Source organism: Sus scrofa, chromosome X (assembly GCF_054392235.1).
Source record: "Sus scrofa isolate SSC_HxYL_T2T_F1_AM1 chromosome X, Sscrofa_HxYL_maternal_Yorkshire_Landrace_v2.0, whole genome shotgun sequence".
Classification (NCBI taxonomy): Eukaryota; Metazoa; Chordata; class Mammalia; order Artiodactyla; family Suidae; genus Sus; species Sus scrofa.
The window spans coordinates 122,607,377-122,633,029 of NC_139401.1; the positions used below are offsets into that span (position 1 = coordinate 122,607,377).

Below are 25,653 nucleotides of genomic sequence, written 5' to 3' on the forward strand. Positions count from 1 at the left end.
TTGATGTGTTTATGACTGAAGTCATCTGAATTATTTTTGAGATAAAATGTTCTCACCGATGTGACTAATGCTACGAGAATCAAATTCATTGGAAATGGATGTTATCCAGTGACTGTGCTCTTTAATGTATTAAATAGCTTTTACTTTATATTGAGATATGCTGGGCTCTGACTTGAGCTATTATTCTATATTATCAGCTTCATTGAGAATTAGTGCTTAATTGTGAGACACTTGAGGCTAATACCACACGGTGATTACCTGATGAATTCTTGGAGAAAGGAGACTGATGTGCATACATTTTATACATAGAGCCCTCATCTTTTCGTTCAACTTAGCCACCTCACTTTTCCTCTAGTGCTTTAAGAAGGCTGGTTCCCTGACTTTATCCCAGAGTCTCTCCTTGGCCTTACCAATGTGCCCCAGATGCCCACTCTGGCAACTTCTGGGATTATACAGAGTCAGCTGAAAGCTGTTCCTCTGGGGGACCCTGGGCCAGTGTCTTCAAAGTCATTTCCATTTGTTCTGCTCATTCAGTTGCTTCCTGTCCCAAGAGCACACAGGATCCAGTTCTCTCTCCTACCCCAGGTGTCAGTGCCAAAGACAAGCCTAAGACAGAATATCACCGAACAAGGACTAGGAATTCAACTCCAGGCCTCAAGCCTCGTGGGTGCTTCTTGGATGAGTGTATACAGCTATCCTCTGGGGCTTGGAGAAGGGGAAAGCCTGAAACAAAAGAAGGGTGAGAAGACAAGGCAGCTGCTGCTGCTGCTGAAAGGATGGAGGCAAGATTAAGAGTGTGCTCAGCAGATAAAGAAGGACCACAGGGATTTGGTTATTTACTGCTGTCATCACCTCTGGCAGCCCTCCTAAGACAATGGCAGATCCTAGAAAGAGTGTTTGAGGGATAGATGAGATCTAATGGCAAGGGCTTAAATCTTGAGGGCTTTGGCCTTATCTCTCCCTTTGACTTACTGAATCATCTGACTTTTCCTTCCCACTCCTCCTGCCCCCCATCCCTGCCCCAACATAAACCATTCCTTCATAGTGCACTGGGGCCACTATGTTCTGCTAGCTGGGGCATGGGTTCCTGGGATCTAGGATCCCACCATCTGCTTGGCCTACACTCAAAGTGAGTATACTTAGAGGTCTTAGAGCTTTAGGGATCAAGGAGTTTCTATTTGTACTGTGTACATATGGAAATTTACCTGGGTGTTGGTATTCTTCAAGTTGAGTGAGACTTTCTCCATCCTAATTTGGATTGTTTATGGTTTGGGGTTTAGTTTTGTTTAAAGTGAATGAGGAAACAGAACATTCCAGCCTTTGAATTTCTTGAACATGTCTTCATTATATGCAGGTCAGCTCATGTTTCATGGTTAATGACTCAGGACAATTGGAATACTGCCTCCACATCAAGAAAGAAAGTAGAAAATAGGAATGTCCTTGGGGATATTCAGCCACAAAGAGAAGAAAACTAGCATCTTTTCCAGCACGTATTATGGGCCTGGCCCTCAGCGCACAATCTCTGTTTTACTCCCCTCGCCTACGCTGGGAGGCAGAGGTGGATGTTTCCCCCATTGGAAAGTGGAGAAACTGAAGCGTGAGAAGGTTGGATAATATGTCCCAAATCATGCGGCTGGGGAGTGTCCAAACCAGGGACTAAGAGGTCTAGGAGACACCAAAGCTGTTACACCATGCAGCCTCTGAAAAACATGCTTTCTCTTTTTAAGAACCTGTTACATTCTGCTGTGAACCATCTCGCTGCTTGAAGAAGCTATTTTGAAGTCTGAGTCCAGTTCACACCTCTGAATGTGACTCCGATGTGACCAGGTTGACGCCATCACAGGCTTAGAGCATCTGGCAAAATCTGCCAGGTCAATGGAGAACTTCTCCGAGGCTGGGTCAGCACTTGTAAAGGCCAAAGAGGGACCGTGCCCCATGGGGAGGGGGAAAGAGAATCTCAGCACAGCAGCTGGGAGCGGAGGGCTCCGGATCCCAGGGTAACCGAGCCAGGCAAGAGATTCTACATGGGGAGTGGCAGCTAAGATGCAGAGGATCCAAGGATGGAAGCGGACCCATGGATGGGGTGGCTGTTACCCTCTTCAGGGCTCCCTGGTGCTGAAGTGTGGGGGGAGTGGGGCTGATGGAGTGAAAGCGAGGTGGAGAAAAGGAGACAGAGGGACGTGGAGAAAACAAAGAGCATACATCCAGCTTGCACTTCGGCAGTCCCACCAGGGCAGTACGAGTGTCACAGAGCACTTCGGCAGTCCCAGAAATGCCAGGATCCTCTCTCCAAGGACAGCTTCCCCACGTGGACACATGCATTAGAGAGTTTCCAGATCGCTCGAATCACTCAAGAAGACTCTTCTGACTTTCCCTCTGCCATCCCTAACCAGAAAGTCTGAACAACAATGAGCTTCCAAATTACAGATGCTCAGATAGAACATGAAATTTTGTCTCACCGCAAAAATGTCCTAGCTGAGCTGAGCTCATGTTTACCCGACCATCTAATTTTGTCACCTTCCGAAATAGCATCACACGACCCCTGGGAGGGAAGCGTCTGCATGTGGGGTGCGGAGGAGGGCAGGAGGCCAGAAGAAGGTAGAGAGGTGCACGTTTTCGAGTAGGACCCCTCCCTCCTTTAATGGTTTTCCTGCATTGCCCACACAAAGCACCAGCAGCCGTTGTAGAGCGGAGCAACGTGCAGTTTACGCAGTCATGGGTTTTTCGGGTCGGGTTCTCTGCAGGCCAGCAGGTATTGCTAGAGATGACATGAGCAGGAGACAGGATGTTGCCGGAGACGGACCCAGGCACTGCCGAGCAGGAAAGGAGGCTAGTGTCCGTACGAGGCAATTCCGCCGCTGGGTCCCCACGCCTGCCCCGCTCCCAGAGCTACCCTCCACTCGGGCCTTTTCTGGACCCCTTGGCAAATGTGAAAAAATCTGCTCTTAAGGGACATTGTTTTTCAGGTCAGAGTTCACATTCCATCCTTTTAAAACAGGACTTGAGACATCAGTTGACAATGACATTAGAAGTAGATGATAAGGTTTCCCAGGTTTGGGAGCAAGGCTTTAAACTCCCTCCAAACCTGGGCCTTCAGACAATACAGTGTTTGCCTACCGTCCATCCACTCTTAACCTTCCAGTCATAGAGAGTCTTAAACAGCTGTTGGACTTTCCTGGGGTCAGGTTCAGTGTTACTTTGTGATCCATGTTGAGAAAACTTCCTCTGCTCCCCAGGAGTCAGGAGGCTGTACTTTGCCAACTCACAAATGAACACCCCCCCCCCTTCCAATTTCAAAACCCCAGAACTCAGCAAGGTTCTCTCCTGTCAAAATGTATTCTGTTAGCTCTAAAAAAGACGCGAGTGCCTCAATGGGCATTTTTGGATTCTTCTTGTCTGCCTACAATTACCTTTAATAATAATGACGCGTGAATGGAAACATAATGGGTTAGGCTGGAACACTGGAGTGGGTGTTTAATTGGCCCTGCCACTCTCAAAAGCTGAGATAAAAATGAGACTGCTTAAGAAGGCCCTCTCCAGCTGGGCACTTTGGGAAGAAGTTAGTTGTGACACCAATGCCCAAGCAGCATTATAGGCCCCTCTGCCAATTCTTAAATTAGCCCCTTCTGAGCTTGGGCAATCAGGCTGTTTAGCTTCCTGGACTAATTCAGTTCATGGAGGGCTATTCTTTTAAGCCAAGTCTATTTTTGTGGTGGTCTGGCAGCTCTGAAATGTTTTTCCTCCTGAGAAGGCCCGCCACTCTTTTGTTTTTCTTTGGCATAGCTGTGGCCCTCATATAATGTTTGCAGGTAACAAGGACACTTTGGAAGAGCAGGTCTCAAAGTCTGGGTGCCCAAAGTGGGATTGGAGGAACCAGGGTCGGGGGAGGGGGAGGCGTCCCTGAGATGCTTTCCTCCTTTTCCCAACGACTTATCTGTGTGTGACAGGTTTTTCGACATATGCTGCCCCCAGACAACACAGCTGCAGACCAAAGGCAGAAGCAGCTATGAGAATCCAGCCGCCTTCCATTAAACCAAACGTTAAAGAGATTTGCAAACATGTAAATAAACGCCGCTCTTCTCACTAAATTTACTTTGGTTTGGGAAAATCTGGGTATTTTTCATAAAAATATTTGCGATGGACTTCTTTTTTTTTATTTTCCCACTGTACAGCAAGGGGGTCAGGTTATCCTTACATGTATACATTACAATTACATTTTTCCCCCACCCTTTGTTCTGCGATGGACTTCTTACCTTATTCTTTGTAAATGGAATAATCAATAGATATTTTCCATCTTTCAGTTTTAGCTTATAATGGGATACCTAGCAATAAATAGGGCCTACAAGAACCAAAACCCTTCAGAAATTCTGGATGTTTTTAAGAGTGTAAAGGGAAGTGTGGGAGCCCTGGGGGTCTAGAGGGTTTAGAAGAAATCCTAGGAGAAGATGGATCAAAGCCCCCATGTGTGGAAGTCCTGTCACTGAGGTGTGGCCCTTTGGCAGGGAGACCACAGTCCCTCCATCCTTCCTTGGATCTTGCTTCCGGCTTTCTGGGCGTTATATTTTTCTTGCTTCTGCTGGGTGTGGCTGTAGCACAAGGACATTTGGAATAAGAATCAGAGAGACTGTCAAACCAAAGGGGGCAGGTGAGGGGAGGGGTGGACTGCGGTTTGGGATGGCATAGGCACACTGAGGTCTATGGAATGCGTGGCCAACGGGCACCTGCTGTCTAGCACAGGGCCCTCTACCCAGTATTCTGTGATCATCTATGTGGGAAAAGAATCTGAAAGAGAATGCGTGTGTGTACATGTGGAACTGAAGAAAAAAAGCAATGAGCAGAGTTGCCAGGTGGCCTAGTGGGTTAAGGATCTAGCGTTGTTACTGCTGTGGCAAGGGTTCAATCCCTAGCCTGGGAACTTCCGCATGCTGTGGGCATGGCCAAAAAAAGAAAAAAAAAAAGAAAAAGAAAAGAAAAGAAAGAAAAGCAGTGAGCACCCAACTTGAAGTAAGCACAGCGTTTTTCAGCATTGTGGCTATAAGCTCAGGTTGGAGTCAGACAGATTTTGCTCAAAATTCTGTCTTTGCAAGTTATTAGCTAAATGACTTTGGACAAGTTACTTAATCTTTCTGAACCTAGTTCTTTCTTTGTGTATCAAATCGGGCTGCCTATTCCAAAGGGTTTTCCTGAGAATTCAGGGAGATGACACATGTGCAAAGTCCCAGGCACATACTGTGCTATGTAGCATCTGCAGTTCATGGAGTAAATACTCTCGTAACCATCTAGCCACTCATGGTCCCCAGTGCCCTTCCTTCAGGCTCTTTTTACCAACTGCCATCCTCTACTTGCAGATGCACCTGCATGTTTGCACAGTGTATACACACGCTCCCAGATTCACTGGACAAGTATTTACTGAGAACCTGCTATGAGCCATACACTCTTAGGAGTGACAATAAAAGCGCAAACAAGACACAGGTGGTCCCTCTTCTCAAGGAGCTTCCCATCTAGCTAGAGAGCCAGAGAAGCTATCTGTTCCCCTCCCTTGGCCTGATAGCATTGGAACTCGATGCTAGGACAGAGGGAAGTTGGGTGACTGTGGGAAGCCAGGGAAGGCCTGCTCATTCTCAGACCTCTGCTCAAGCATCACCCCCTCTGAGGTCTTCCCTGTCTGATGCCCTGGCTTCAGCCACATCTCAAAAAGCCATGTGTTCCTTCCTTTAGAGCAGCTACCTCAAGGCCTCAATACATTCATGGCATTGCTTGCCTGAAATCTGTCTTTCCCACAAGACTGTTTGTGCTCACCACCGCCTAGTACAGTGTCTTAGACCTAGTAGCTTCTGAATAAATGTGAGTCGAATGAGGGGGTGAGGACATGAATGCCCCTACTTACCAATTTATACTGTCTCTCAGCCAACCTTCCTCCACTCTGCCCCAGAAAAGCACAGGCTCGTCCTATCATACCCTTCTGCCTCTCCCCTCCCTCCCCGTCTAAAACGTCTGTTCCCCCCCCTTGGCCTGATAGCGTCATACTTGCAGGACCTGGCTCAGAAAACATCTGCCCATTACATGAATGGACTAACTCATCTCCAGCCCGCCAGGCTCAAATCTCCCTGACTGGCCCTTCTTTCTCTCTCTCCATTAAATTAATGTGCTACTGTCTAATATTAGAGATCATAATTTCCTAAACAGGTCTTGTTTCCCCTGCAAAAGGAAGGAGACCTATTCCGTATATACATTGTACTGGCTAAGTATCTGACTTTGAACTTGGCCTGACCTGGCCTCAGTGGCTTCTACGCACTAGCTTGCAGGCCTGGGAGGTCACTTCCTACCCTGCAGTCCTCAGTTTTCCCATTTGCGATATTACAGGGAGGGAGGGCATGACTTCTTGGGTCATTTTCCACTGTGAGGGTTCTAGACGCTCTAGGAGATGCTCAAGAAGTGGGTGCTCCTTGGTTCCTGTGGAGTCTTGACACACTGTCCCATGAAAAAGGGAAAAGTGGACAAAGATAGATACTGTCCAATGGACCATCAAAATTGAGAAAAAAAAAGACTTTTCTAAAATATGAAGAGTGGTCATTTCTGGCTGGCATGGCAGGTGGCTTTTCTCCATTTTCTGAGGTGTTGGCACTCCACTCTGTAGTTTCTAGACTCTCCTTCCCACATCTATTAAGACCCACTCCCAGACCCAGGGATGTTGCTTATTTTTAGATTCATACACACTTCGGGTCTGCTTGCAGAAGAAGGAGATGTATAAACAGTGATTCCCCGAGCTCTCCCTGCAGGCCACACCCTGTGCTGGGCTTTGGGGCGGCGGGAACGTGGGGACTCTGGGAACGTGGGGGCTGCGGGGCTCCCTGGGGGCAGGAACGGGGGAACTTCTCTATTCACCTTTCTACGCTTGTCCTGATACAAAGATGAACATTTCTCCACATAGAACCAAGGCACTGGCCTTTTTTTTCTTTATGGAGGGTTCCCCCCCACTTCTGAATCTGCCTGCCTTTCCCCGGACCTGCTTCGCTCCGGGGCAGGCTTTCTTCTCTTCTGTCTTCTTTTTTCCCCTTTTTTATTTTTCAGTCCCAGTGAAGCAAAAAAAGAACCAAAAGGCATGACTTTTCATTGGCTTTACACACTTGGTCTGGCCTCGGGAATGTTCTTCCCCTCCTCCGAGGATCTAGAAACCTGAAGTGAGCTTGAACTCTTCTACTGTGCTACCCACTTTCCATCAAGTGCTACGAATAAAAATAAGCCACTAGTGTGGAGATGGACCCGCTTCCAGCATACTGTGGGTGCTCATTAAGTGTTCATAATCATATGTTTGGTGGTGCAGTCAGCTTGATTTCTACTCATTATTATTATTTTTGCCCTCTTTCTAATCCGTGGAGTTGGATCGTGTGGGTTAGGCCAGCCCATTGTTAGGGGAAACGTGTGAGGGAAATTCGTGACGGGCTACACACATTTCTGTCCACCTAGCAGATCATAATGACAGTTTACCTGTCAGCCTTTCTGACACTAATCTTTGCCTGTGGCTCTTTCTGGTCTGACTTGCTAAATCCCCTTGTAGTTATTTAAATCTTTGAAGGCTGATTCTTTAGGGAGATTGAGAAATGATGATCATGGGCAATATATTATTTCTGGAGTGGAAAAAACCAGTCTTTTCAAAGCTTTCTCTCACTTCCACCAGAGCTTGCACTATACTGTGCTTCTCCCAGGTATCAGCAAATATGTGGGTGGCTGCACGGAGGCCGCTTTATGGAGTGTGGGGAATTGCTTGGTCACGCCTATCAATCAGCAAGGGCTGTACTTGAATTTCTGTGATTTGCTACAAACATTTTGGGAGAATATTTGACGTGCGACCAAGTTTCCAAGATGCGCACTTTCTCTTGAGGCTCATCTCTGCATCTTGAAACGTACCAATTCGCAAAGGACCTATTTGATGGTTTGCATATGCTGAAATGCTTAAATCGTCTAATCGTGGGGACTAGAAGGAAAAGGCAAAAATCACTCTACCCTTAAAAAGGGGGCAGCTTTTAAATGGACCGGTTGGATTTGGTGCCTCCCACTGCATGACCTCGCATGGCTCTCTTGGGGCCACTGACTTCACAGGGCATCTGTTTCAAACTTCTCTCCCTCTGCCCTCTTCCTGCAGGCTGTTCCATACAGCTGCTCGGTAGTGTGGAAGATAGGCTTTTACGATCAATCTGTTGGACCTTCATAGACTCCAGATAAGACAGAACATGAGTTTTCCAAGGACAAACACTGGGCCTTGTTATATCTCCGTGCTCTCCCCTGCTCTAAGGGAAGAAAAGCCTCAGGACTGGTGGACTGGACTTTCCAGGTCCTAAAGGAGGACACGTCAGTCCGGGGGACACAAGCATGTGGCTGCGGACAAAAAGGTGGATAGTGTAAAACAGGGATCAGCCTATACCTTCTAAGCCCATGGGTCACGCTATGCTCAGGCCAGTGACCTCCTAGGATTGTGATGCTCCATCATCTTGAGAGCTGATGTAAACCTACCAAAGCTACACTTATGTGTACACGTGTAGATTAGGAGGCAGAAGAACCTGCCACATGAGCTTGAGGGGCCAAGCCAATCCCCAAGTCACATCCTGGATCTGCCCCTTACTAGATGGGTAACCCTGGACCGATGACAACCTTGGTGCCCCTTAGCTGTAAAATGAGAGTCACAGCAGTACCTGCTTCTAAGACATGAACATGTAGAGCGTGCGGACCAGTGCCCGGCAGACAGTAAGGGCTGACTAAACATAGGCTATTATAGACATTATTTGATCTTCTTACCTTTTCGTTAAAAAAAAAAAAAAAAAAACAATCTGTAACCACGCAAGCATTTCTAGTGGGAGAGGCGAAGAGAAGGGTAGAATAAGCATGGTCAAATCCAAAGCCAGCAGACTCCCAGGAGTCAAGGTATCGGTTCAGCACACAAAACGGGGTTCTATTTTGAGATTGAAAGCCGGGGAGCCTGTGTTTGGTCTCACCATATTCTCTGGGTGTTCCAGACCATTCCTATCCAGCTAAGATATCTGGGCGCTTCCGGGTTGAATCTTGATGTTTCAGGGTACAAAGGTGGTGGCCCATGCTGACAATTAGGTCACTCTTGTTGACATCGCTCAGGGACATTAGTTTTGAAACTGGTGGCCTAATGTGCTGAAAACGCCTGCAAGTGAGGGGGTATTTTTCAGGGTATGGTAATTATTAATTTAGCCCAGGACAAATTTGTGATTCAATGACCATTCATTTTACAATTACTAAAGGAGAATATTTAACAATAGTCCATCTAAATTGTCATTACATTTAAATGAATACACAACAAGGTTTTGTTAATGTCGTCTGAAGATCAGCATATAAAGCACAAGAAAGGCAAAAAAGGAAGGTACTTTTAACAGAACTCACGCCCATCCCAGGCGATTTCGGATTATTAGGCTGTCAGTGTCTTCAATCCAAGAAAATTGACATCCTAATCTTAAATCTAAAATCGGGCTGTGATTCTGGGCTGAGAACTTTCATTTCTATGTCCCGGGTGCTTTCTGACACTCACTTTTATCTTTATCCTACCCTTGTTTAGCCCTGCCCTTTCATGTCCTGCCTCTAGATTTCCCAAAGCCAGTGTTTCCCATGTCTGAGCTCAGGTGTCCTCCGGCATAAAATGAGGTCATGTGGCTGGGAGGGTCCCCAGAGCCTCTTTGGTGCTGGCACTCAGACTTGATGCCAATCAGGACTCGGTCAAGGCTGTGTTTGGTTTGCTTGGCCACCAGGGGCAAGAGGGAGAAGTGGGGGAGGTCCAGTATCCAAGCATCCCAGGGTGATTGTTGGATGCTAAAGGGGTCCTTGAAGGAAAAATCAGAATCAAAAGAAGAAACAGAAGCATCTGCGGGCTTTGGGTCCATCAGCTTCAGGGTTTGCAATGCCACTGCAGTTGTATTAGAGTGTGCTAACTTTTAAAATGAGTACCTAACCTTTTAAGGCTTTGTCATGAGAGCATTTAATCCAAATTCATATTTCAGTTGCATAACCAAAGTCCACTGCTCAGACATTCCTGGCCCAAGTCAAACACTCGCAGCACTATTTGAGACTCTACGTTTGCCGGATGGCTGAATCTAAGGAGATCTTCATTAAAGTCAATGGAGAAGAAAATTAAGTCATTTAAATTGCTATTTCTGGAGTTGTGGAACTTGAAAGTGTCCAAACAAGAAATATTCCATTATTTATGGTGGTGACTCAATTTGTGACCACTGAAGTGCTCAGCTAGTGCTCTTCCATCTTTCCCGGAGAGCAGGTGCCAGTGGCAAGAGCTGAGGAAGGGGAAGGTAGTACCTAAAAGAAATAGTGGCTCTGGGGCCCACTAATTCTTCTTAGTGCAAAGTGCAGAGATGTAAAGAGGTAAATGACAGATTTGTGAGTTGAAATCCTGGAACCATCTCTTGCCCAACGGGGAAGATGCCTTTTCTAGAGTTTCACTCCTCTTTTATTCCTCTGAATTAGAATAGCCCTTAGGACCCACAAGGAATTCACTAGAGATAGTATGGTTCCTTTGGTGGAAACGAGGGGCTGTTTGGTAATGAAATGGGATGGTTGTTTGGGACTGTTAGGGCCCATGTACTGATGGGAAGGAGAGTTGAACTAGCTGGTTTCCATTTCACGCAATACCGAGGTAAACCCTGGACCGCTGTGTTATTATCTCTTGAGATTTGGAACTTCCAGCACATCTTTGTGATACCAATACTAACCTATCTCCTCGGATAGCAGAGATTCTTAATCCAAGCATAATGGAACATTTCGTGGGCGGCAGTACATCTGCTTCTTGCCGAGGACAGTGCATAGCTTTCATTGGATTTCCAAAAGGGTCTGTGGCCATGAAGAAACTAACAGGAACTTTGCTTTCTAAAGAAACTCAAACTAACCCATCACATTTCCTCTTTGTTTGGAAAGCATCATGTTAATCCAGGATGACTGCTGCGTGCACCGTTGGTTCCCATCTCCTGGTCTCTGTTTCTAAGAGACTCTCTCCTTCCACGTCCCCTCCGTGTTTTGCTCTCCTGAGAGAGGTCCCGCTCAGTCAAGTCAGATTGCTTTGCTGCTTTGGGTCCTTGTTACATTTCTTTTCCCCACGCCTCGGTCCCTCGGGTGCCCTCTTGCCATTCTAGGCTGCTGAGGTTGCAGACCTACGGTCCACCTCTAACAGTGGAGGGGACTTGAGGAGATGTGCCATGGGATATCACAGTTCCTGGGACCCACACCTAAGGAGATGACAAGGGCCTCCCCCCCCCACCCATCCCCTCATTCTGTGGGAAGCAGTGAGGTTGGCTTCCTGCCTCTGGGTGATGCTTCTGCTGGCCAGTCTGCTCAAAAACCTGTCTCTCCTAAGCTCACTCTCTGCATATGGGTAATGAACCTGGCCTGGCTTCCTTTCTAGTTACCTGCCCCTGATACTGCACCTGCTGCCCGGACCAAGTGATGCCTGCCACAGCCACTCTGTTTCCTAGCTGTGAGAGTGCAGGTCGTGCTCCCAGAGAGGATAAGGGATGGGTTAGGACAATTTTTTAAAACTACTGCAAGTAATAGCTACCATTTAATAGCTGCCTTGGCTGTGAGAGTGCAGGTCGTGCTCCCAGAGAGGATAAGGGATGGGTTAGGACAATTTTTTAAAACTACTGCAAGTAATAGCTACCATTTATTGAGTGCTTACTATGTGCCGGGCCCTGGGTTGGGTGGTTTATACACATTTCTCCTGAATTTCCTGAACAATCCTGTGACGGGTGAACACTTTTGTTGTTGTTGTTGTTAAATAACGGCTAGGACAGCTGCATTTCATAGTCAGCAAGTTCAAGAACCGAGTCTCTAAAACCGGTGCTTGCATCCTCTGCACACATCGTGCCGCCTCCCAGTGAAAGCCAAGTCTGAGGGCGCCTCCAGAGATAAAATGGCTGCTGCTCCTCATTTGACTAAAATCAGTAACCAGCGCTCCTCTGCTAATGGCTTTGCTGCCATCAGCCTCCACTTTCTGAGCTGAGGCTGAAGTCTTATCCGTGGTCACTTTGTTCATTTCCATTTAATTTCTCTTTCCGGAGTCAATACTGATAGTCACAAAGGTTTCTTCAACTACTAGATCTCGAGTGAGTGACTCATCCAAACACAATTATTATGCCATCCTATTTGCCCATCATAATTAGCTATCCATTTTCAACCTCCAAAATGCCTGTGTCAGTGGTTAATAGCAATGGAAAAATAAATTAAGGCATATGTGCCAGGGTGTATGTGTGGTCATTACTGCCTTATTATGCGCATCAGCACCATTGTCCACCTCCGAGCTGTAATCGCTGACGAGCTACCCCTTCTCCCCGGCACACTCCAGCAGCCGCCTGCTCCTGCTGTTCAGCCAGTGTGTGCTTAGTGAATGCAAATTAATATTAATATCAATCAGCCTAAGCCAAATCAGCCTCTCCTAAGTAGGGAAGTGAATCTGCATAAAATCAAATGAGATAATGTATGTGAAAGTACCCTGGAAATTATAAAGCCCTATACAAATCACGGTATTTTTATAATAAAATCATAACGTATTACTAAACCCAATATGAATTATTTTTTAAAACAGTCTGCTGTTTTAGATTAGCTGCACCATTAACAAATGCTCAGTAAATATTTGTTCAATTGCATCGCCGAATTGAGGTAATCAAGAGTTGATGGTACGTGCAAACAAAGACGTCCATGAAAGATTCAACTAATACAATAGGTTAGAGCATCTGTAATGAGTGAAGTTTAAAAGAAGAGGGATAATTTCAAATACAAAAGAATATAATTTATGTTTTCATTCGAGAATCGAAGACTCTTCAAATCTCTTCCTTTTCAAGATCAGCTGATTACAGCTTACCTTGTTGCAAAAATCTTTTACAAGTTACTATACAACAAGAGCTTCGCTGGATTTACATTTGAAGCAAACTGTGCAGTCCTAATTAAACAATTTTAATACTATTCAAGATGAAAAAGATGTCAGCTCATGTCAAAACACTTTGGTGGCAGGAGTCAGGTTTGTGATGAAGCTTTTTGATGTTTTGTCACTTTTTTCATCCCCCATCATTTACTAGTTTATAACTAATTTTGAAACATGCTGAAAGGGAATTCTGGTTTATCTCAAGACATGCTGTTTGTAACAATGATAAATTTTACCTATTTAAATACCACTGGTTACTTTCGGTTCTAAAATAGAGCCCTTGAGAAATCACAGCAGTGATTAAGACACACATTTTCTTTGTCTTATGGTACATTTACTCACCTTTTAGAAGAAAAACTAAAGATACCTGGACGACTGTCTAAAATTTCTCAGTGAGTGAACAGATCCTTGTGTCTGGCATTTAGAAAAGTTGAAGAGCTTGGTCTCTGGGTGAGTCTTAAGAATTTGATTCCTTATGTGAATTCTGAAATTTTTGTAGATCTTACCACTTGGAAGCGGTAAATGAAAACTGCTAACATTTGGAACATTTAAGCTGGGCTTAAAGAAGCGAGCTAGGCAGCCTAGTGGAAAATAGTACAACAGAAATAGATGAAACTTTCAAAACCCTTCCTGTGGCTTTATTTGCTAAGCGGATAAACCAGTAGCTTACTCAACTTATGAGCAGAGGAAATTCCAAGTGCAATATCATGAGTTTCTGGAAGTACATTGCTGAGAGCACTTTTGAGGGGAATTTGGGGAAATAATGGTGATTGGGGAATTAATATTACAGCATTTTTTAAAGATTGAGTGCATTTTCTTAGACACTTTTTTGGTATCAATGTACAAGTGATGTCAGAGGAGTTAACACCTAGCTCGGATGAGGAACCTATTCTCTCCCAGAGTAACTGATCGCATTAATATATGAGTGTAATCAAAGGCTTTAAAGTAACTCTATGTCTACAGTATAACGCAAATAGTAGTGATTTTTTAAAATAGTTTTAAAATCATAGTCCCACCTTGGATTTTCATTTACTATAGAATATTGGAAGATTTAATGTAACTCAGCCATGGATTTTAGCGATATGATATGGTATGCTATAAAATGAATATAAAATGAAATATAAATGAAATATAATTTGAGTCCCATATTTATAAATTAATGTCGATATAGTCTTGCTTTCAAAATCAGTGTCATACCAAGTCACCAAGTAAAGAAAGTGAGAGACAAAAATCATGTGATATAATTTATATGTGGAATCTAAAAAAAGGATACATATGAACTTATTTGCAGAACAGGAACAGACTCACAGATTTTGAAAAACTTATGGTTACCAGGAGTTCCTGTTGTGGCTCAGCGGGTTCCAAACCCGATATAGTGTCCGTGAGGATGCCGGTTCGATCCCTGGCCTCACTCAGTGGGTTAAGGATCCAGCATTGCCGTGAACTGTGGTGTAGGTCACGACGCAGCTCAGATGCCGCATTACTGTGGCTGTGGGGTAGGCTGGCAGCTACAGCTCTGATTCAGCCCCTAGCCCGGGAACTTCCATATGCTGCAAGTGTGACCCTAAAAAGCAAAAACAAACAACAACAACAACAAACTTATAGTTACCAAAGGGGACAGGTTCAGGGGAGGGGTGGACTGGGGCTTCGGGATGGAAATGTTCTCAAATTAGGTTGTGATGATGGATGTGTAACTATAAATATAATAAAATTCATTGAATTCTTAAAAATAAAGGTTTTTTTAAAAGAAATATGAAAAGTTTAAAAGCTTATCACTTATCTCCCCTCCCAGTTCCCCCAAGGCCTGAGATTACCTGGTATGGAGGAGACATTGTATTTTTCCTTCCTAGATAATAGATGTTACTCTCCCACAGAAGGACTAGCAGAATTATGACTGCAAGCAGATGATTCTCTTTCCTAAAGAACATGACACTAGGTTTGCACATGACAGACTGTGACCTGACTGTGATCCAAAAACACTCAGCCCAGAGGAGCATGCAGGTCCAATGGAGACTGTCATTAGCCCTTGTTTGCGTCTCATGGTCCCTCTGTTGCCTGACAAGTGGGTTGAGTGTTATGCTTCCATAAGCTCTTGTTTCTTCACACCTCTCTGTCCTTGAAACACTCTCTTTTCTTGGTTTTGGGGACATGCTCTTGCTCTTCTACCTCCTTTTTGTCTTCTTGCTCCCAATTTGTGGTCTTTGAGGTTCATACCTTGGACACATGCCTCAAAGTTCTCACCCACTCTTATGGCTCCACCTATCACCCATTTAAAGGGGACTCTTGGAAACTTCGTCCAGCTCTGACATCTGCTGTAAACTCCGCTTTCCTATGTGGAGATGTCTAGTACATTCTCAACTCAAATATCCAGCCCTTCTCTACTTGCCTAAAATTAGACATATCTTATTCCCTACCTACTCTTTTCCCTAAATTCCAGTTCAGCTTCCCTGTTTCTGGCAAGGTTGGCACTGTTCTCCTATTTTCCTCTCATCAAGACTACTAATCTTAGGAGTTCCCATCGTGGCTCAGTGGTTAATGAATCTGACTAGGAACGTGAGGTTGCGGGTTCGATCTCTGGCCTCGCTCAGTGGGTTAAGGATCCGGCATTGCCATGAGCTGTGGTGTAGGTTGCAGACATGGCTAGGATCCTGCATTGCTGTGGCTGTGGTGTAGACCGGTGGTTACAGCTCCGATTCGACCCCTAGCCTGGGAACCTCCATATGCTGAGGGTGCAGCCCTAGAAAAGACCAAAAAAAAAAAAAAAAAAGAAGACTACTAATCTTAACAACGTTGTTCATTCAAGCTCTTAAGAATGAATCCTATTATGTATTTAGAACTGAACTATGTGCAAAACAATCAAACTGGACTCATCTCTCATACCACATACAAAATAAACTCAAAATGAATTAAAGAATTAAATATAAGATCTGAAACCATAAAAAACTTCTAGAAGAAAACATAGGCAGTACACTCTTAGCAATATTTTTTTGGATATGTCTCCTGAGGCAAAGGAACAAAAGCAAAAATAAACAAATGGAGTTACAGCAAAATGAAAAGCTTTTGCACAGCTGAAGGGAACTACCAACAAAATGAAAAGGCCGCCTACTGAATTGGAGAAGATATTTGCAAAAGATAGAAAACATTTCCATCACCTCAGAAAGTTTCTTTGTGCTTCTTCCTGGTCAAATATCTCCACCTAAGGTAATCACTGATCTGATTTTTTCCACCATAGGTTAATTTTCATATTCCAGAATTTCATATACATAGAATCATACAGCATATACTCTTTTCTATGCATAATAATGCTACTGAGAGTTATTTAGGTTGTTGGGAAACCTATCAAATTTTAAAACTCTGTAGAACAAAGCATAAAACCCACATTCGGAACCCATGCAATGTTTGGATGCAAAGCTCTAAACTGTGCTTGACTGTCTCTCCGTTCTCCTCGAACCTAGTGCCATCACATGCATGTCCCTTTGAGGGATCTCATCTCCCTTCTATTCTTTTATCACCACTACCACTATACTTTTGTTCTGGGTTATTTTGGTCCCAGCAGGGCATTTGACAAAAATCTCATATGACATCCTAGAGTCTAGATGGTGCTATAGTTACCTATCTCTACAACTGCTTGCATAGCTCTAGAGAATGTGCATTCCCGGATGGAGGACAACTTGCCGAGGAAGGGGGGACTCTCTGTTAGGGTGCCCTGGAGCGCTCTTCTTGATCTTGCATTGCCTAACTTGTTTTTGTAAGACTTAGATAAAATAGTTGTGTTTGTTAAGTTTGTGCCACAGAGATAAGGGAGCGAGTAACATAATGGAGGAGAGAATTGCATTTCAAAGTCTTGCTAGGCTCTAAGGCTAGGTGAAAACCAAGAAGATGAAATTTAACAAGGATAAAGTGAAAGAACTTGCATTTAGGTTTTAAAAAGTCAATTGCCAAAGTACATCATGAGGAATATTTGTCCCGACAGCACTCCAAGTGAAAAATATCTCAAGTACAGTGTGAGTCACCAGTATTTTGATAAGAGCAAAAACAAATAGGCCAAAGGAAAAACTAATAATGCAGTCCCAGCTCACATTAGTAGAAGTATACGGGGAAATGGCTCTAATTTAATACAGTGGTTAAAGGCATGAGTCTTGGAGTAAGAAAATACTCTATTTGCCAGGTTAAGTTACAGATGCCTGTTAGACCTCCAACTGGAGATGTGGCATAGATAGTTGGCTATAAGAAATGGGTAGGCTAGAGATATAAATTTGGGACTTGTCAGCAAATAGTTGGTATTTAGAATCATGGGACTAGATGAGATCAGAAAGATGATGAGTACAGACCTGAAAACAGGGAGAAGATGACTCTATCAGTTTGCTAGAGCTGCTATAACAAAACATGACAGACTGGGTGGCTTCAGTAACAGATATTTATTTTCTCACAGCTGTCGGGGCTGCAAGTCCAATATCAAAGTTTCAGCAGACTTGGTTGTTCCCGTGGCCTCTCCTCCTTCCTTGTAGAGGGCTACTTTTGCTGTGTCCTCACATGGTCTTTCCTTTGCGCATGAGCACCTTTGATGTCTCTGTATGTCTGAATTTCTTCTGCCAATAAGGACACTGGTCAGATTAGATTAGGGCCCATCCTAAAGGCCTCTTTTTAACTTAGTCACCTCTTTAAAGGTCCTATCTCCAAATTCAATCACATTCTGAGATACTAGGAGTTAGAGCTTCAACATATGAATTTGAGAGGACACAATTCAGCCCATAATAAGGTCCAATAATTGAGCCCTCATCCTCCAACATTTAGAAGTCAGGCAAAGAGGAGAGGGGAACCAGCAATGACGACTAAGAAGTAGCAGCCAAATAAGGTGAAGAAAACCAGAACATGAATTTCTAGAGGCCTAGGGAAGAAAGAGGTTTCAGAAGAGGGAGGTAATCAGCCATGTGAAATACTGCTGAGAGATGAATAAAGATCAGAACTGAGAAGGAATGATCCTTGAACTTGGCAAAGATAGGGGTCATCGCTGGCCTTGATACTTGCCATTTCAGTTGAGTGGTGGAATTGGGAGCCTGAGAAAAGAAGAAGGAAAGTGAAGAAATAAAGACAGCAATTAGAGACAACTATTCTGAAATGTTTTTCTAGGGAGAGAGATTGAGGAAAAGTGAGAAATAACATTGCAGGCACAGAGCCCTTGAAAAGGTGGGATGGGTTGGCATCTAGTCTTTGCACTTGGAAATTACCTATTGCTGAAAGAAGAAAGGCAGAGAGGGTACATCTGGGATGATGATGGAACTGGTGGTGAGAAGATGAGATAGTTCTGCTTGAATGGCAAATATTGCCACATCTGTATCTCTTTTCTGCTGTACCTTCTGCCTCATATTTTCTCTCTCTCTCTCTCTCTCTCTCTCTCTCTCTCTCTCTCTCTAATCCTTTCTACCCATCCAGGCTCAGCCTCTTTGCTTGGGAAAAAGCACTGCACCTGGATCCAGAAAACCTGAATTCAAGTCCCAGTTCTTCTCATTATAAGTCGTGTGACTTTAGACAAGTCACTTCCCTTCTCTGAGCTCATTTCCTCATCTGCACACTTAGAGCAAAATGTCTCTCCATACAATACACTGCAGAGAGGAAAACGACGTATCTTCCATAAATCCTACCTCTTCTAAAAGGCTGCCTTGACCACTTCAGTCTTTTTGGAACCCCTTTGTGTCTTTACCCTTCAGCTGCTGTCTGACACTCTTATTTAATTGTTCTCAAGTGTATTATTGTTGATTTGATTACTAGAGTATACATTTCTGAAGAGCAGGAACTGAGTTTTCTCTGAATTATATTCAGGGAGTAGGTGGAAGAGGAAAGGACTAATTCATTGAGCATCTGCCACTTGCTAGGGTGTTTAGGATCATTATTTAATTCTTACAATAGTCTGAAGATATGGACATTTTATAGATGGAGGAAACTGAGTCCCCGAGGGATTAAGCAGCTTCCTCTAAGTCACACAGCTAGTAAGTGGTGGAGCCATAATTTGAACTCCGAACTTCAAACACCAACCCTATAGTCGTTCCATTACTCCATCCCACACTCTCTGATGCCAGGCGGTTTTGGCTGCAGTTGTGTTTTTTGCCAAGGCTTTAATTACCGAGAGGAAATGACATTTTGATTAGCACATGTTTTTGTAGTTAAAATGCCAAACAAACAGCTTCTGCTTTTCTCATAGAAATTTATGATAGCGCTGGTTCATATCCAACTCTCTGGAAATTGGTAATCTTGCTACAAATAAAACTATTTTTATTTCATTTGCTTTTCTTGTACCATCATCATAAGAAAGTCAGAAATGATGATGAATCATAAATTGGTGACACTCAAAGGGACCTCAGAAAGCATCTAGCCCAACCTCTTTCCTTTTATAGAAGAGAAAATTGGGGCCCAGAGAGGACAGTTGACCTGCTGAAGAGCACACAGTGGAAAGTGGCAGAGCCAAGACTGACTCTTTTTTTTTTCTTTTCTCTTCTGGCTGAAACCATTGCATATGGAAGCTCCCAGGCCAGGGATTGAGTCCGAGCTGCAGCTGTGACCTGTGCCACAGCTGCGGCAATGCTGGGTCCTTAACCTGCTGCACCCCAGCAGGAACTCCAAGACTGACTCCTTTTAATCCCGTCTTGCACTCTTTCCCTCAGTCTATCCACCCCTCCTTATAAGCTGGCTCTTTAGCCCTAAATTGGTAGCCCCAAGAACCCAGAGATTTTCTTCATTCCTGTATGGCGTGTAAAGGGCAAAGCCTCAAAGCATGCCTTGCTGGGTTAATGTCTGAAAAGGCTGGGAGAGGAGTGCCAGGAAAACCAAGGAAGTCTTCCCTTCTGACATTTACTAGTCTTTTTTTTTAAAGGATTGTTTTATTGCTTCTAAGCAATAAAATTCAAGGAATTAATATATGAACTCTTTGGAAGCAGGGTAACATTTACTGGCTTTAAGGTTTCATCACTGACCTTTTCTTCTCAAAACAGCCCTGATAAATGGACAGCTGCAGGTAGATTTTAAGGTTATTTTAAATCCAGCTCTCCTCCCTGGACTATTGGAACAACTCCTCTGATCAATTGCCTCCCTTTCAAGTTTATAAATGACGTGCAGGAGATGTCTTTATGGAAGACTGAGCCATGGGGGCATCTAGATGAAGAATGCATGATGCCAAAGGGCTCAGTTGCTGTTTCCATCTATCTCAGGAGATGAGCTTCTCCCCGACCGCTTTCTGCCCTTCAGTGAAAACAGATTAACCTTGGTTGGAAGAGGCTTCCTTCCTTAGTTAGGACTACCTATGGCCCTGCTGGCTCTATAACTTGGCTGTGTGTGGTGTGTGTGTGTATGTGTGTGTGTGTGTGTGTGTGTGTGTGTGTGTGTGTGTGTGTGTGTGTGTTGGGGGGTGGAAAGCACTTCTGTATCGTTGTGAACTTGGCAAAGTACATGCTACAGTTTCCAAAACCATATTGTGACATAGGGTTAAGTATCTCACACATTATAATTAAAATCTCAGGATTTCATATCTGGAGCCAAGGACAGAGTACTATCCACACACCTGCTTGAAGCTGTATTTGCCCATATGGAGGGGAAAAAACAATGCAAAAAAACCCAGCAAATAATGCTTGCAAACCTCCTGTTTTATTCAGAGAGCCTCATAAAAGAGCAAATAGCTCCTTTATGTCCTCTTCTATGTTTCTCGAGTCTTTCTAAAAAGCAGGGTCCAGCCCTTCAAGCCTTTGTAATTTGAATGAAACCCACCCGTCAATCTTCGAATCAACAATTATTGAGCACTTACTATATGCTATGATCCGGCGCCAAGAGACTTCAACTAAGTGTTGGCTTCAGGCTTATGTGAAACATAAGAACCCCCTCAGCCTTAATTAAATAGAGACCAGCATTCACGCATCTAGAACAGCAGCCAAAACACATTTTCTTATTCTTAATAGATAATGTTTTCCGGGTTTATTGAGAATGATTTTTGAAACGCTCTTAGCTTTTCCCTAGTAATGGACACACCATGTAACCAGTCCCTAAAGCAGCCAGTGAACTCAAGTCTATTGAATCATTTTCTGCGCAAGACGGCTGTTCCGTGCCCCACTATCGACCTGCTTCCATTTGCCTGAGTATGCCCATTATGTAGCCACATACCCAGAAAGGGCTATTTTAAGGGACAGAAGATTTTTCTTTTTCCTTTTAATAAATAAGCTTTGCAAGACAAAACCAAGGTGACTTCCTGCTCAGCTTTTGTTTTTAGTTCTTGTTGAAGAAAGAATATTGATTTAACTGTCTGGAACATGTCCTATCTCCCTGCAGAGCTTAGAGGCTGGAAGCCATAGAAAGGGCATTAGATTAGGCATCAGGAAGCTAGGCTTATAGCCCCGACTCTGACTCTGGGGAGCCGCACAACCAGGAAGAAAGAGCTGATCATCTCGGTACTTCAGTTTCTCTTTCTCTAGAATAAAAAAGACAGGACAGGACAAAAGTTAAGAGGCAGTTCTTGCACTTACCGGTTGTGTGGATTTGAAAAAGTCACTTAATCTCTCTGGCCCTCAGCTTCTGATGCCTAAGAAATGGAGAGAACAACAATATCTATCACGTAGTGTTTCGTGGAGATTACATAAGAGAATATGTGTGAATGGGAGTTCCCGTCGTGGCTCAGCCGTAACGAACCCAACTAGGATCTGTGAGGGTGTGGGTTCGATCCCTGGCCTTGCTCAGTGGGTTAAGGATCCGGCGTTGCTGTGGCTGTGGTGTAGGTCACAGACGCAGCTCGGATCCCACATTGCTGTGGCATGGGCTGGCAGCCGTAGCTCCAGTTCGACCCTGGGAACTTCCATATGCCACAATTGCAGCCCTAAAAAGAAAAAAAAAGAGAGAGAAAAAGAAAATAAGAAAGAAAAGAAAAACTATGTGCAAATAGTACAGTGCCTGCACGTAGTGATTGGGAAATACAAACAATTCTTGCTATTCTAGGTGTTGAATTAAATCATGATGGCACCTTCTGGCTTTTAAGTTTCTGGGAACACTTAATGTAAGTAAATTTTTTAGTATCATTTTAAGCAAATATTTTTCTTCATTTTTTTGATTATTATATTTATTAACTGGCCATAGCATGTTAAACAATTGCTACCATTTGATTAATATGAAATATCATCGATAGTAACTCCTTTTCTTTACTTCATAGAATTGTTTCTCAATTTCTTCTCCTTGAAACTCAAAGAATAAGAAAGCAAATATTTAATACTTCATGTCTACAAATGAAATACCAGCATATAGAGGCCACTGATTCTCACCTCAGCTGGTACTTCAGCCCATAAGAAAGAAAGGGTGAAGGATTTACTGCATTGTCAGGAATCCAAAGACTTTTCTCTGTAGTCTTTGTAAATGTGAGATTGAAGAGGCTTGCTTTGAACTGTGGCTGTGTTTTATCAGTATTCAGTGAGCGGTATGTGGTTTGGGAGACATTCATCTCCTTATATGTTGGGAAAAGAGATTGACTGAGGTAAGCCTATGGAACTTACTAGAGTAAAATTCCTCAAAATCCTCAGGACAAACCCAATATTTTAACATACTGAGCCTCTGTGTGTGTGTGTGTGTGTGTGTGTGTGTGTGTGTGTGTGTAAGAGAGAGAGCCGAATTTAGGCTGTTTCCTATGTAGACCTTGACTAGTCAATGTGCATAGAAAATAGAACAGGACTGTTTTGATCCAGGTAACTAGTTAAAGGTGCTTTATGACAGCACAGAAGTCTGTGTCTTCCTCTGTCTAGGATGTGAATGCTTTTTCCTTGTCAAAATAGTTAAAGTCAGAGTGGCCATGTGAGACTGTAGAAGAGCTTGACATGAAAAGATGAGATCTGGGGTTGGTGCAAGGAGATAATTTGCCCATGTAGGTGGGTATTATTTAATCTGTGTCTCCTGAAAGAGGAAACGGTGTGATAACTGTCTTTTAATCTGTTGCTGAAGAGCCTCTTGCTCTTGGGAACGACCAGATCCAGTTGAGACCCAACTGTTTCTTGGCTTTCATCTGACCTTGGTAGCACTATCGCATCACTATGGCCCTCTGGCCAAACTAACTGAAGCAATAATTTTGTATGTCCATGTGTGGAGGTGTCAGGTGGAGTTCTCTTTAGATTGAATCTGCACATAACAGCATTGCTAAGAGCTTTGCCCCTTTATCCCATCAGCATCTTCTCTTCTACATACTGAGCTAGTGACAGTTCAGGAAGTAATCATACACTTGCCTGGAAGACCCAATTTGTGCATTAAGATAATGCTGTCCTGATCTCATAGCACCAGTTTATTTATTTTATTTTATTTTTGCTTTTTAGGGCCACAGGTGCAGTATATGGAAGCTCCCAGGCCAGGGGTCAAGTCAGAGCTACAGCTGCCAGCCTACGCCAGAGCCACAGCAACACGGGATCCAAGCCACATCTGCGACCTATACCACAGCTCACGGCAACACCGGATCCTTAACCCACTGAGTGGGGCCAGAGATTGAACCCGCATCCTCATGGATACCAGTCGGGTTCGTTTCCACTGAGCCACAACAGGAACTCCACCAGTTTGTTTATTGTTTCCTTTGTGAAATATTTTTATTCACCAGCCCAAACTCACCATATTGAGCTTTATAATAAGGACATATCACCCTCTAGATATGAAATGAACATCCAATGATGTCACTTACCTGTGGAATCTTTAAAAAAGGATATAAATGCACTTATTTGCAGAACAGAAACAGACTCACAGACTTTGAAAACAAACTTATGGTTACCAAAGGGGACAGGCGGGGGAGGTGGGAGGGATGGACTGGGGGATTGGCATATGCACACTGTAGTATATGGAATGATTGGCCAATGGGGACCTGCTGTAGAGCATAGAGAACTCTACCTAATATTGTGTGATCATCCATATGGGGAAGGAATCTGAAAAAGAATGGATGTGTGTACATGTATAACTGAATCACTGGTACAGCAAAAATTATCACAGCATAGTATATCAACTATACTTCAATAAAACTTAAAAAATGAAAAAAAAAGTAGAATCTCTTTCTAAGGGCAGTGGAAGCTCTGGAAATGCGAATTAGTAGTAGGAATGATAGGGATGACAGCTTCCTGTGACATTAGCTTCTCAAACTAATGGTGTACATATGCAGTAAGTAGTAACTCTACTGGACATGAGGCAGAACACATCTGGAGCTTTGGTTTTAAATGTAGGTATTGCATCATAGGAGTGACATTAGGAGAATCTACCTAGGAAGACGGCCAAGCTGAGGAGAGGTCTAGAAAGCATGACAAACAAGAAAGGGTTGAAATAGCTGTTTGTTTAGCTTGAAGAGAAAACCAAGCTAACCCACACTGACTCTTACAAGATTTGACAATGGAAGTAGTACACTTGATTTGTGTAACTACAGAAGCAAAATCTAGAATAAACAGAAATCAGAAGAAAGCACATTTCAGATAAACAGGACAAATAAAGCCTTATAAACATGAAAACTATCCAAAAGTAGAATATATTTACTCAGAGAGTAGAAATTTCTTCCTAGAGATGTTCAAGCTAGCTGAGCCTTTAGGGATACTATAAAAAGGATGCTTCTTTGAGTGGGAGACTGGTTAGGTAATCTCCAAAGTATCCCTTTCATACCCTAATTTTTTTTCTACGATGCTGATCAAGAACTAAGAAAATAAAATCGTATGCCTTCATTCATTCATCCATCCAAGCATCCATTTATTAATTCATTTAACAAGCATTTATTGAGTGACAACTATGTGCCAGGTAGTATGTTAATCACAAGATATGTAGGACACAGAAATGTATGATACCAAAATATAAATAGATAATTATAGTATAGGCTGATGCATGCAAAGACAGATTTGTTTAAATGACAGAAAGAGTCCTGGAGATTTTATGGGGATGCAGAATCTAGGAAGATCTGACAGAGGAGAAAGCCATGTCTGAGTAGAACCCAAAGGGATGAATTGGAATTTGCTAAGAAGACAAGGTGGTTAAGGTGGGAAGACCTTTCTAAATGAGGGGGAAAATATGTTCAAAGACATGGAGAAAATGTGTCAAATCTTAGGTAACTCATCATTGCTGGAGCATAAGGTCTATCAGGAGAGGGGGAGAGGAGATGAGGAAGAAAAAGTGAAATTGGGCTAGATCTTGAGGGTCCACTCCAGGGAGCCTGAACTTTTATGGAGGCCAGGAAGCTAGGCATGAATGTTACCTTCCTTCTATGCTTGCCCTTGGCTTTGCCTATACAATTCTTGCATCTGAGTTGGAAACCATTCATAGCAAAAACAAAATGAAAATAAGGGTCAGTTATTTTCTGCTGCCACAAAGGCAGCTTAATTTCCAGAATCTCATTATCTGACTTCTCTATATCTGTTATCTATTACATTTTGATCCAAATGTAACCAAAAAAAAAACCGAACATAAAAGTTTTATCATTTACCAAATTGAACAATATCATGTGTTCTCTAAGCTATTTCAAATGTCTGTGGACAGGAAATGAAATATCTGTAGCTGTTCCTTCATAGAAGGCCTGTCTCACAGTTGATGTGATATGTTCTTTTGAAGTTAAAAACAAATGGAATCATCATAACAACAACAATATAAACATTCCAGATTTTTAGCATTTCTTTGGTTCTGATTTTTAAAGAAAAGCTCTTATCTCTTTAGAGTCATACAATTCAAGTGAGCTTTACTTTTTGTAAAAT

General features: G+C 43.3%; 1 protein-coding gene across 10 annotated transcripts in view; it reads left to right on the forward strand.

Moving 5' to 3' along the window:
• The window catches only part of LOC110257774 (uncharacterized), a 431,217-nt gene that overhangs the window by 278,030 nt on the left and 127,534 nt on the right, over positions 1–25,653 (forward strand). The window contains exon 9 of one of the 10 annotated variants that reach the window (XR_014834729.1): positions 1,355–4,108. The exons of the other annotated variants lie outside the window; for them this stretch is intronic. The gene's annotated coding sequence lies outside the window, so the exon portion shown is untranslated. Of the gene's footprint in view, positions 1–1,354; positions 4,109–25,653 lie in introns of those variants that run through there. 10 annotated transcript variants of the gene reach the window in all.